Source organism: Heterocephalus glaber, unplaced genomic scaffold (genome assembly GCF_053883595.1).
Source record: "Heterocephalus glaber isolate CG9 unplaced genomic scaffold, H.glaber_assembly_v1.0 deba00001428, whole genome shotgun sequence".
NCBI lineage: Eukaryota > Metazoa > Chordata > Mammalia > Rodentia > Bathyergidae > Heterocephalus > Heterocephalus glaber.
The window spans coordinates 32,536,310-32,547,396 of record NW_028258293.1 but is presented as its reverse complement, the minus strand read 5'-3'; the positions used below and the strand labels follow the sequence as shown (position 1 = coordinate 32,547,396).

Here is an 11,087-nt window from a genome sequence, read left to right as displayed (position 1 = left end):
AAAGAAGGCTTGCTTAGTTACTAAGTTGCCCAGGGTGGGCTTGAACTTGCAGCGTTCTAGACTTAGGCTCCCAGAGTATGTACACTACACACCTGGCTAGCAATCTGTAGTGAGGTGAAGTCACATTATGGGAATCATGGTGCCTGGGTCTTGGACATCCAGCCCTGAGCCTCCCACAGAGCAGGTTTGCTTCCTACAGCAACCTCAGAGACCAGGTGTCCCCTCCCACAGCCTGCAGCCTCTGCAGAGGTGCCCAGTGAGTCTTCAGGCAGTGTGCTGGCCCCTGGGGAAGGAATGCTTGATGAACTATGTGTCCTCATGCTGGAAGCCCAGATGCCTGGGTCACCTCGGCTTGTTAGCTTTGCACTTTGGGGGAAGCAAGCTCACCTTCATTCAGATCAAATTCTAGCAAGGGAAAGGTTGGCTGACTCACTTCCCCAGGGAAATAATGATTTACACAACAGGGTTGGTGGGTGAAGGACAGAGAGCCACTGAAGAGAAAAGAGACAGATACAGGGGGAATTTCAGGGAGAAAACATTGAGAGGTAAAGGAAAAAGAGAAGAGAAGAAGAAAAAGCAGAGACATATGAGAGAAAAGAGCCAGGGAATAAGAAGACTAGGGTTGGGGAAAGGAAAGAAGGGAAAGGAAAAATGATGAGAAATGGAAAAAATGGAAATAAAGTCTTTGTAAATAGGGAAGGGTGGAGGGTGTGAAGGGAGGGCTAGGAATGGGAAAAAAATAAGAACCAAGATGCATTATGTAAAGGTACAATTCCCAATGAGAAATGTAATTGTGTTGTATACCTACAATGTACCAATAAAAGAATTTAACAAAAAAAAAAAAAAAAGAAGAAGAAGAAGACTAGGGTTAAGGTGAGGAGAGATATGCAAAGGAGTAGAAGAGGGAGAACAAGAAGACAGAAAAAAGCCAGGCATTGGGCCGGGGATTTAGCTCAGTGGTTCTGCTGACTGCCTCGAAAGTGGAAGGACCTGAGTTCGATCCCTGGTACCCCCCCCCAAAATAGCCAGGCATGGTGACACACCCTTGTGTGCATGGACCAAGGATTTAGTTCAGTGGTTCCGCCATCTGCCTCGAAAGCGAAAGGTCACGAGTTAGATCCCCAGTACCAAAAAAAAAAAAAGACAAAAGAATGCTCACTGAAGTGCTATTTATAGTTGAAGAAAAAAAAAGAAGGAAGAGATGAAATATGTTTGAGTACATTTGTGATACTGTCACATGACAGTGCTATATAGCTATTAAATATATTGGTACTAGGCTGGGGATTTAGCTCAATGGTGCTGCTGCCTGCCTCGAAAGCACAAGGTTCCGAGTTCAATCCCGGTACCAAAAATAAATAAATAAATAAATAAATAATAAATATATTGGTACAGGGTTGAGGGTGTAGCTCAGTGGTAGAGCACTTGCTTAGGATGCACGAGGCCCTTGGTTGGATCCCAGAACTACACAACAGTTTAGCAGGGTGCAGTGGTACACCTTTGTAATCCCAGCTACCGAGGAGGTTTAAGGCCAGAGAATTTTAAGTTTGAGCCCTGCCTGTGCAGTTTAGTGAGACCCTGTCATCTCAAAATAACCAGTAAGAGAGGATAGGGATGTAGCTCAGTGGCAGAAGTATAACTTATATGCAGAGGACTAAAGCAAGTAATTCTCACCAAGTAAGTGTGTATGTGTAACCAGCAGCAGCTCAAGAAAAAGAACACTGGGCTCAGTGGTAGATTTGCTTATCTAGCACAGGCAAGACCCTGAGTTTGATCCCCAGCCCCTCAAAACAAAGCATCCAGCATTGCTCAGGATCCCAGAACTGCCCACCCCCAATTTGGGAAACAATTATTTTAAAGAGGACAGTGGGCAGGGTCTGAGAGGGAAAGGAAAGAAAAGATCCCCCTAGGTACCAGCCTGGGCTGATGTATAGACCTAGAGACTCAGCTGCATGGTTCTCTCGTCCTTTTTTCTTCCTTCAGTGTTGGGGATCCAACCCAGGGCCTTACATAAGTGCTCTATCACTGAGCTACACCCCAGTGCCCCATCTCTTTTTTAAAATTTTATTTTCAGACAGGGTCTTGCTAAGTTGCCCAGGCTGGCCTCAAACTTGGGATCCTCCTGTCTCAGCCTCCGGAAGGCTAGAATTACAGGCATGTGCCACTGTGCCTCATCAGATCCACTTCTTTTTTTTTTTTGGCAAACACATATTGTTTTATTTAGTGTTTCTCTGGTTTGCAGAAGTGTCAGCAGTGGGCTGAGACCACCAGATAGCACAGAGGCAGCTTGGCAGCCCCCAGGCCCCCTGGGATGGAAGGAAAGTGGCAGAAAGAGGTGATGCCCCTGCAGCAACTCCCAAGGCTGGCCCCTTCCCCACGATCCCAGGTCAAGAGGGGACAGGGCCCAGCAAAGCCCTACATCCTTGAATTGGGTCCCAAGTATGCAGATGGGGTTTGGCATCCTAAGGCAAGGACTCAGGCACAAGTGTTCTTCCTGCTAGTCCTGAAGGGTGATTGCTGGTCAGGGAGCCAGATGCACACATAAGAAATGCCCGTGTTTTAGGGGGCTCCCTTTCCCTGGGAGTGGCAGTGAAGTGTGCTCAGGAAGGGCTGGTCTCGCTTTTGTCTCAACCTGCTGTAGGAGCCTGGACAAGTCTCTTTACCTTTTGGGGCTTCCCCTCCACCTTTTTTTCTGGCTCTGTAACTGCAAGGGGCTGAACTAGATGACCTTTCTGAGTCTTCCAAATTCTATGGTGTAAGACTTTTCTTCCCACTGCAGAATTCCCCAAGACTGGGATGATGATATTAAAAGGGCACTATTCCCCCATTTGTTGTTTTGGTGTTGGGGATTAAAGCCAACACCTCACACATGCTAAGCACATGCTTTATCATTGAGCTGCACTCCCTGTCCTAAAGGGGCGTTTAAGGCAGGAAGAAAGGGGCAGGCAACGTTGGTCTCAGCCTCAGGTGGAGGTCAGAGTGGGGTGCAAAAGATACAGGTAGGAAGACATGAGGACGGGCAGGCGGGCAGGCAGGCAGGCAGACAGGCAGACGGGTAGACAGGCAGATGGGCAAGCAGACAGGCAGACAGACAGACAAGGTACCAAGGGAACAAGGAGAGGATGGCCTGGGCAGGGAAGAAGGCCCCACAGCCCAGCCCACCCAACCTCTCAGCTACATTCCTTGCCCTGTTTGAGTCAGGGAAAACACATACAATGTGTCTTGGGGTAGGAAAATGGCTTTAAAAAAAAAATAGTTTCCTATAAAGCATCAAAAAATCTCAGAGAAAACCTCAGCAAAAATCCTCTTCTTGAGTATTTGGCATCAGTGAGTGGGACTGGCACGGCTCGCTCTGGCCTTGCCTTTCCTATTGCTGTGGCCCGGCCTGGCCCACTCCTGGGGTACCTCCCTGGCCCCTGCTGCTCCCTCAAGAGAGGGGTGAGCAGGAAGCAGAAGTGCAGGTGGGCTTTGAGGTGTCCCTGGGTCCCTGTCTGGAGGCTCGAGTCTTTGGTAATTGGGAAGGGAGAAGGGGGATAAGCAAAGCATTGGGAGTTGGGAGTGGGTCCAGTGGGTACCTTCATCGCTGAGAATTCAGCCGTGGGGCTACCACTGCCAGGTGCCCATTCTTGGCCTTGGTGATGAGCAGCTCTGAGCCAGGTGTGAAGTCAATGACACCATCTCTGCCAGGGCCCCCTGCAAATGTGATGCTTCCCTGGTTGATATTGATGTTGTTTACACAATTGGCACTCAGAGCTGTCTTGGTCAGTGTCTCAATCACATGGTCGCTCTGCAGCACCACTTCCCCCTTCTGCTTATTGTCCTCACGCTACACGTGAAGCACAAATAGGCTGTCACTCAGGCTGCTGACAGAGATACCAGTCAGGTTGGCATAATCAATCCTCTGCTTGACTCTGGCATCCTCCATGATGACCACAGCACTAGGTGTGAGCAGCAGCTGCCAGGAGTGAGGCTTATAGCCCTTTCGGTTGTATTTTACCACTGGCACTGCATACTGGATGGGCTCAGGGCCTAGGGCCTGCAGCACTTTGGGGCTGATCTCATCTGTGCCAAGCCGTGTGCTGATGAAGAGCCTGGGGACACTCTGGGGGTAATTATCCTTCTTGCCCTTGAAGATCTCACTAGCCACAGCCTTTTGTTGCAGCTGCTACTTCCATTCAGGGCTGATACTCCGGCAGTATTTCCACTCCATGTTCTTCATGCACAGATCTCGTAGAAGCTCTGAGGTCTCGTGCAGGGCAGGTGGGGGTGTAGGCCAGGAGGTATCCAGGACATTCCGGGGCAGCTGCCGCCGAAGGTTAAGCAAAAAAGAGGTGTGCACATGGTCCAGGAAGAAGGCATTCTCAGGGCAATGGGGTGTGTGGCGCAGGATGAAGCCATGGATGAACCGCCGGATGGTCTGTGCTGCCCACTTCCTCTTGGCTGCCTTCCTCCTTCCCAGTGTTCCACGCCACCATGACTGGATACAGATGGCTGATCGCTTCACCCGGAGGAATTTCTGCCGCCAGTGAAAGCCCCTCCAGGCAGCCTGGATCTTCGTGGCCAGGCTCTGCCGCTGGTTCTCCAGGCCATCCTCTGTGGCAAACAGGGTCTTAGGGAAGCAGATGAAGATCTTGGTCCTGCCCATCTTGTACTCTTCTAGCTTGTAGCCAAGGTGCCTGACCAGAACAGCCACCCCATCTTGGGGACATCCTGCCCACGTAGGCCATGTCTCTGGGCACAGTGACTTGTACCTCTGTAGGAAAGCCTCATATTTTCGGCGATAGGCAAAGCCAGCTCTGCGCACACGTAGGTTCTCCATCAGCCCCAGGTATTTCACCTGGTGCCGGATCAGCACCTCATCAAAGCGGCCTGGCTGTTTGGCATCATTGGGCTTGATGCAGCGGATGTAGGCGGGCTCCTTAGATTTCAGGATCTCTACTAGCTGCAGGAGGCTTATCTTGAATTGGGTGGCAACCATCTCTGGCCGCTTCTTGTCACTGAGCTCGCTTCGGTCAAAGCACTGGCTCATGATGGGATTCTTTGAGCTGCACATGGTCTCCTTCAGGTTTCGGAAGAGAAGATCATTGTTTTTATCCAGAAAGCCCGTCACATTGTAGGTCACCTCCGCAGCATGGCGCAGAAGGCGAAACTCCCCACGGCCTAGAGATTTCCTAGTCCGCTGGTCAGCCAGTTTGTGCATCAGGAAGTGTGGATGGTGCTTGATGGTGTCCTCCAGCTTCTTTAGGAAGGTCAGGTCTGTGGCCTCCCCAGGGCGTAGACATTCCTCATCCAAGATGGAGATGATGCCCTTGAATTTCTCCTCCACCAAGTCGCAAATGATCTTGTTGTTGAAATACTGGACAGACTCCCACGCAATGCCCTCTGCCTCATACTCCTCTTGTTCTGACTTGAGTGTCAGCTCAATGAAGAGTTGCTGTAGCTTCACGTTGCAGTAGTTAATGCAAAACTGCTCAAAGCTATTATGCTGAAACACCTCAAAGCCATAAATGTTCAGGAGCCCAAGAACTGTGGTGGTCTGCCAGCTGGGGCTCTCAGCGTCCTTGGAAGCCAGTGAACTGTTGATCTTCTCAACCAACCAGGTGAAAGTGCTGCTGTATACGGCCTTAGCAAGAGCGTCCCTCGCGTATGCCGCCTGTTCCACGTTCAGTGGACTCAAGAGCTCTTCTCCCTTGGCGATGATCTTCCTGTGTGTCAGGGCTTCCCGCAAAGTCGAGCCTTCCACACCAAGGAGCCTGGTCAGATACTTAAGCTGGTTCTCCGTGGTGACCTGGGCATTGCTTTCCTCATCAGCAGCAAAGTGGATGTTGCCCAGATGCAGGACACTGGCTACAATGCTCAGCAGTTCCTCTACTTCATCCTCTGTGAAGTCAATGACTGTCAGTGCCTTCCTCACGACCTTCCAGTCATTCTTGTCATTGATGGAGGAGACTTTAGCACACTGGCCCTTTATCAGGTACAAGTAGCTCTGGGGGTTCCGTTCCAAGCCTAGCCTGCGCAGCGTCTCCTCCTCACCTCCCTCCAGCAGCTGGTAGAAGATGTGGAAGTTCCACTCCCTGTGATTCTGGTGTAACACTCGAGACTTCTCCAAAAGGTAACTGAGGATGTGGCCACCCACAGGGGCACCCTTGAAGTCAAACTGCACATCCATGTACTTCCCAAATCGGCTGGAGTTATCATTCCGGAGGGTCTTGGCATTTCCAAAGGCCTCTAGCACAGGGTTGCTCTGCAGCAGCCGGTCCCGCACAGCACCACCTCGCTCGGGCATGTCTCTGCATAGAACTGGAGCAGCTGCTTGGTGGCCTTTGTCTTGCCTGCTCCACTCTCCCCAGAGATCATCACTGCCTGGTCCCGGCGCTCAGTTCGCAGTGCCCGGTACACAGTGTCAGCCACTGCAAACAGGTGGGGTGGCCCTTCATAGAAGCTGACACCACGGTAGCACTCCATATGCTGCCTGCTATAAATCTGTAGGTCTCGGTAGGGGTTGACAGAGACCAGGACAGGGCCAATGTTGGTATAAATAAGGTTCTCTCGGAAGCGTCGCCGCATGTTTTCAATGAAGGCAGCTTCACTGGTGAAGTTTTCCAGCAGCACAAAGTCCTGGACCCCCACCCGGTCGCGAGCGGTCAGGGCGCTCTCCATGGTCACCTGTACCCCGTCACTGCCCAGGGCCGACGCCCGGTAGTGCATCCTGCCTGGTCGGCCGGCTCAGCACCCCACTCCGCTGCCCGAGCTCCGGTCTCGGGCTTCGCGATGAAGGCCCAGATCCCCTTCTTTATTCCCTCCCCCTGTACCGGGGATTGAACTCAGGACCTGGTGCTTTCAAGGCAGGTGAGGTGCCACTGAGCTAAATCCCCGGCCCTCCTCTTCTTTATTAGCAACAGTTGGAGAACTGGCTAGCTTCCAGGGGTCAGAGGCTCACTGTGTAAGGTGCTGTGTGTTGAGGGCAGGCCTCTGAGAGCTTGGGGAGTAGATTGCTAGCCATGGGGAGCCCTGCAAAGAGCCAGAAACACTGTAGGTCCCAGACCAGGTGGAGCTGGGCCTTGAGCCTGAAGACAAACAGAAGAGGATGGCTTTCTGGCTGGGCTGGGAGGGTGTGTGCCTGTGAGGGTCTAGGAGTGGCTGGTCACAGGGGAGTGGCTGCAGCAGTCACTATTTGCACCCAAGTTTCTGTTTGTCTAGGAATGACTCACATGGTTTCCACCAATCAGCACCACTCCTCCTCTTATCCTGTGGTGAACACCCGAGTGAGGGACAGAGAGACGAGCATAGCTGTGGCCATACAGGGGGCACAGACATTTTTTTCCCCATTACTGGGGACTGAACCCTGGGGCCTTCACACTGAACTACATCCCCAGCACTTTTTTTTTTTTTTTTTTTTTTTTTTTTGCCAGGGATGGAACTCGGGACCTTGTGCTTGTGAGGCAGGCAATGGCACCACTGAGCTAAATCCTGGAGTCCCAGCACTTTTTCCTACTTATTTTTGAGATGACGTCTTGCTAAGTTCCCCAGGCTGCCCTTGACCAGGCCACCCTCCTGTCTCAGCCTCCCCAGCAGCTCTCCTGGCCTCAAAGCACATGGGCTTCAGAGCCATGTGTATATGGGTTTCCAATCCTGATTCCATTACTCACAAGCTGTGGGCCATTGAGTGAGTCCCTTCACCTCTTGGGCCTGCTTTGTTTTTTGTTTTTGTTTTTTTTTCTATAACATCTGGTTAAAAATCCCAACTTTATACAATTGTGGGATGAAACAAAATCACACATAGAAAATGTGCTCGTGGGGACTGCACATAGTGAGTACTCAGTAAAACCCCATTCCCATCCCATTCCACTTTGTGATGGTCAAGTGCACGGCAGAGGAAGTCCATGTCCATGGTGCACATGATGTCCACACGCACAGCACATGCTGCACTCACACTCAACAGTACACATAGGCAGGACACAGATGCTCCCGTGAGCTGGTTGTGAGTCTCATAAGGGCACTCTTTACAAAGGTATGGCAGGTCTTGGGGACAGCAACTGAATCACACTGGTGTCCCCCGTGACCTGGAAGGGGCCCTTAGCAGAGCTCCGAGAGAATGGCTGTGTGGAGGGGACCCTGACAGAAGTTGGGACCTTCAGAAAGGACTTGTCAGGAAGGGAGCGCAGGCAGCAGATACTCACCCTCAGCCTCCTCTTGCCTTTTGCCTGCTAGGCACCTGTGGATACTCCCTAGGTAGGAGTGGATTTAAGGCAGCAGGGGATGTTGGGGTCTCTTCAGAATGCAAGGGACAGATGTATCTGATACAAAGAAGTTTAAATCCAAAAGGAAGTGGGATGTAGCTCTAAGGTAGAGCACCTTTCCTACTATGTGTGAGGCCCTGGGTTCAACCCCCAGCACCACAAGACAAAACAAACAAAAACCCCAGAGGACGCCTTAGGTCACATGACCCGGAAAATCTAGAGGTGAGGCCTTCTGCACAGCTTGGTCAGTGCTCAGAAGAGACAGTTTCTTGTCATCACTCAGTTCTGTTTTCCTTCATATTCTGGCAAGATGGTGGCAGGAGTGGGGCCAGGGATTTAGCTCAGTGGTGCCATGCCTGCCTCACAAGTGCAGGGTCCTGAGTTCGATCCCTGGTACCAGAAAACAAAACAAACAAATAAAAAAAACTTAAATAAAAAAAAAAGAGGGCCAGGGATTTAGCTCAGTGGTTTCGCCACCTGCTGTGCAAGCACAAGGACCCAAGTTCGATCCCTGGTACCAAAAAAAAAAAAAAAAAGATGGTGGCAGGTGGATGAGTAAAGGGGTTGGTCTCTGAGGAAAACTATGGTTCTTTACAAAGAAGGGTGAGTAAAAGCATGGAATGTGTTCTCTGCAGTTTTTGTCTGCATGTTCAAGACTGATACATTCGGGAGACAGGGACTGGGATGACCAAGGCCATGGAGAGCAGGTTTCTCTGCTCAACTGTGCCCAATTGTGGATGGCTCAAGACTGTCCATTTCTGCCTCTGCACTGAAAGCACCTGAAAGATTACTTAGCCACCCCCCCATTCAACAGGTGACAAAACTGAGGCTTAACAGAAAGATTTTGTTCAAGACCATGTAGTTAATGTCAAGGCCAGGACTGGAGTCCAGATCACACAATTTGTCCTCTACATGACATTTTTTTTAATTTTTAAATTTTTAGGGGGTTGGTTTTTGGAGACAGGGTCTCACTGTGTAGTCTAGGCTGGCCTTGAACTCACAGTGATCCTCCTGCTGGGATTAGAGATGCATGTCACCATGCCTGGGTAATACACAATATTTTTTGAAGAAAATAAATAAGAAGCAGCCATAGAGGATGTTTGGGTGAAAAAGAAAAAGAGAAAGGAAGAGAGAAAGAGGAGAGGAGAGGAGGAAGGACTGTAATAGGTTAAGGCCATATAAAAGAATATGCAGGGCAACCCATTCGGGACCCTCCTGTCTCTTAGGAGCTATTCCTTGTCCCCATTCTTATTCCCTATTCCTATTCCCCAGTAAATTTTCCTACTCTTAAAAAAAAAAAAATATGCACCCAGGGGTGGTGGTGCTCACCTTTAATCCTAGCACTTGAGAGGCTGAGGCAGGAGGATTGCCATGAGTTCGAGGCCAGCCTGGGCTACATAGTGAGATCAAGGCCAGCCTGAACTACAGAGTGAGACCCTGACCCCCCCAAAAGAAGAATATGCAATAAAAGTCATTTTCCTCCCCTGGCAGACATCTAGTCCTCTCCCCTGAGGTAATGATGGCTATGTCTCTTGTATATCCTTCCAAAAATTGTCAATGTAGTGGTGTGAATATATATTTTATTATTGTTGTAATATATAGTTATTAATATTTTCTATAATAATTACTATTACTGTTATGATCTCTGAGACCTCCTATATAAGCAGAGATCTACCTGCTTGTTTTGTGTAATGAACTCGAGTTTCCAGTGGGTAGGTGTACTCTAATTTGTAACCAGTCCCCAGATGATGGACACGGAGGCTGCCTCTAGTCTTTTGCTTTTGCCACAAACCATGGCACAGGGAACATCCTTGTACACACAGTCTTTGCACATATTTGCTCTAGAGGCAAATTATCTGAGTGGAAATGGCCGCCCCTGGGTTTCAAGGCTCATCACGATGGCACATGCGCTAGAAGGAACCAAGACTGATAATGTTGGAAGGACCCTGACCATTATCAAGCCCCACTGTCTTCTCCCCATTCTGCAGATGAGGAAACTGAAGCCCCAGGTCTGACACCTGTTTGCTGTAGATTTAGATTAAAGGATGTTGGGGAGAGAGGGTTTGGTAACAGGGCTGATTTTATTTCTCCTTTAGAATTAGGGTTATTGAGAAGGGGTTTGGGTTGTTGTGAAGATCAAAAAGGATAATGCCTGTGAACCAAAGGCTACCACTTGTTACCATTCTCACTTTTGGACATCTTGACTCTTGCTCCGTGCAAGGGATATTCTTGGGGTCATCAGATGGTGAACTAGGACGCCTCTGACCTTCCAGCCATGGTTTCTGCTTCTCCAGTCAAGACTGAATTGAGCCATCTCTTTTTTCCCCCCTCTATGTTATTTGTTTGTTTTTGCAGTACTGGGGATCAAAACCAGGACCTTGCATATGCTAAGGAAAGTGCTCAACCACTGACTTACACCCACCCCCAAACTGAACAAATTCCAACCTTACTCAGAAACTGGCTGCCTGCTCTGTCCAGCAAAGAACTTGCCAGGTCAGGGGCTCAAGCAAGTGGATGGCTCTGGAAGGAAGCCTAGCCTCACTTCTGCCCTAAATGAACACCCTGTGCCTGCCTGTGCCTGGCACTGTCGGTACAGGGGCCCCCGGATTCCTCCCAGAAACTCTGTAGGGACCAGAGTTCAAGGGATGTGCTTCTAAATAAAGAACTCCAAGAGCAGAGTGGGGGATGTCCCCAGGGAAAGGGAGGTTGTGTTGGTTTATGGTGAAGTTGATTCACTGAGGCATGACATTCTTCCGAGTTCAGAATGTGGCCTTTCTAACAGCAGCTGCCTCAGACAGAGGTGATCCAAAGGCAGCGCCCTTCCTTGCTCTCCTGTCACAGACCTTCTTC

At 50.0% G+C, this 11,087-nt stretch overlaps 1 pseudogene; it reads right to left on the bottom strand.

The window, feature by feature from the left end:
• Positions 1-2,520: 2,520 nt before the first annotated feature.
• On the bottom strand, positions 2,521-6,870 carry LOC101716257 (unconventional myosin-Ic pseudogene; annotated as a pseudogene).
• Between the last annotated feature and the right edge of the window lie 4,217 nt (positions 6,871-11,087).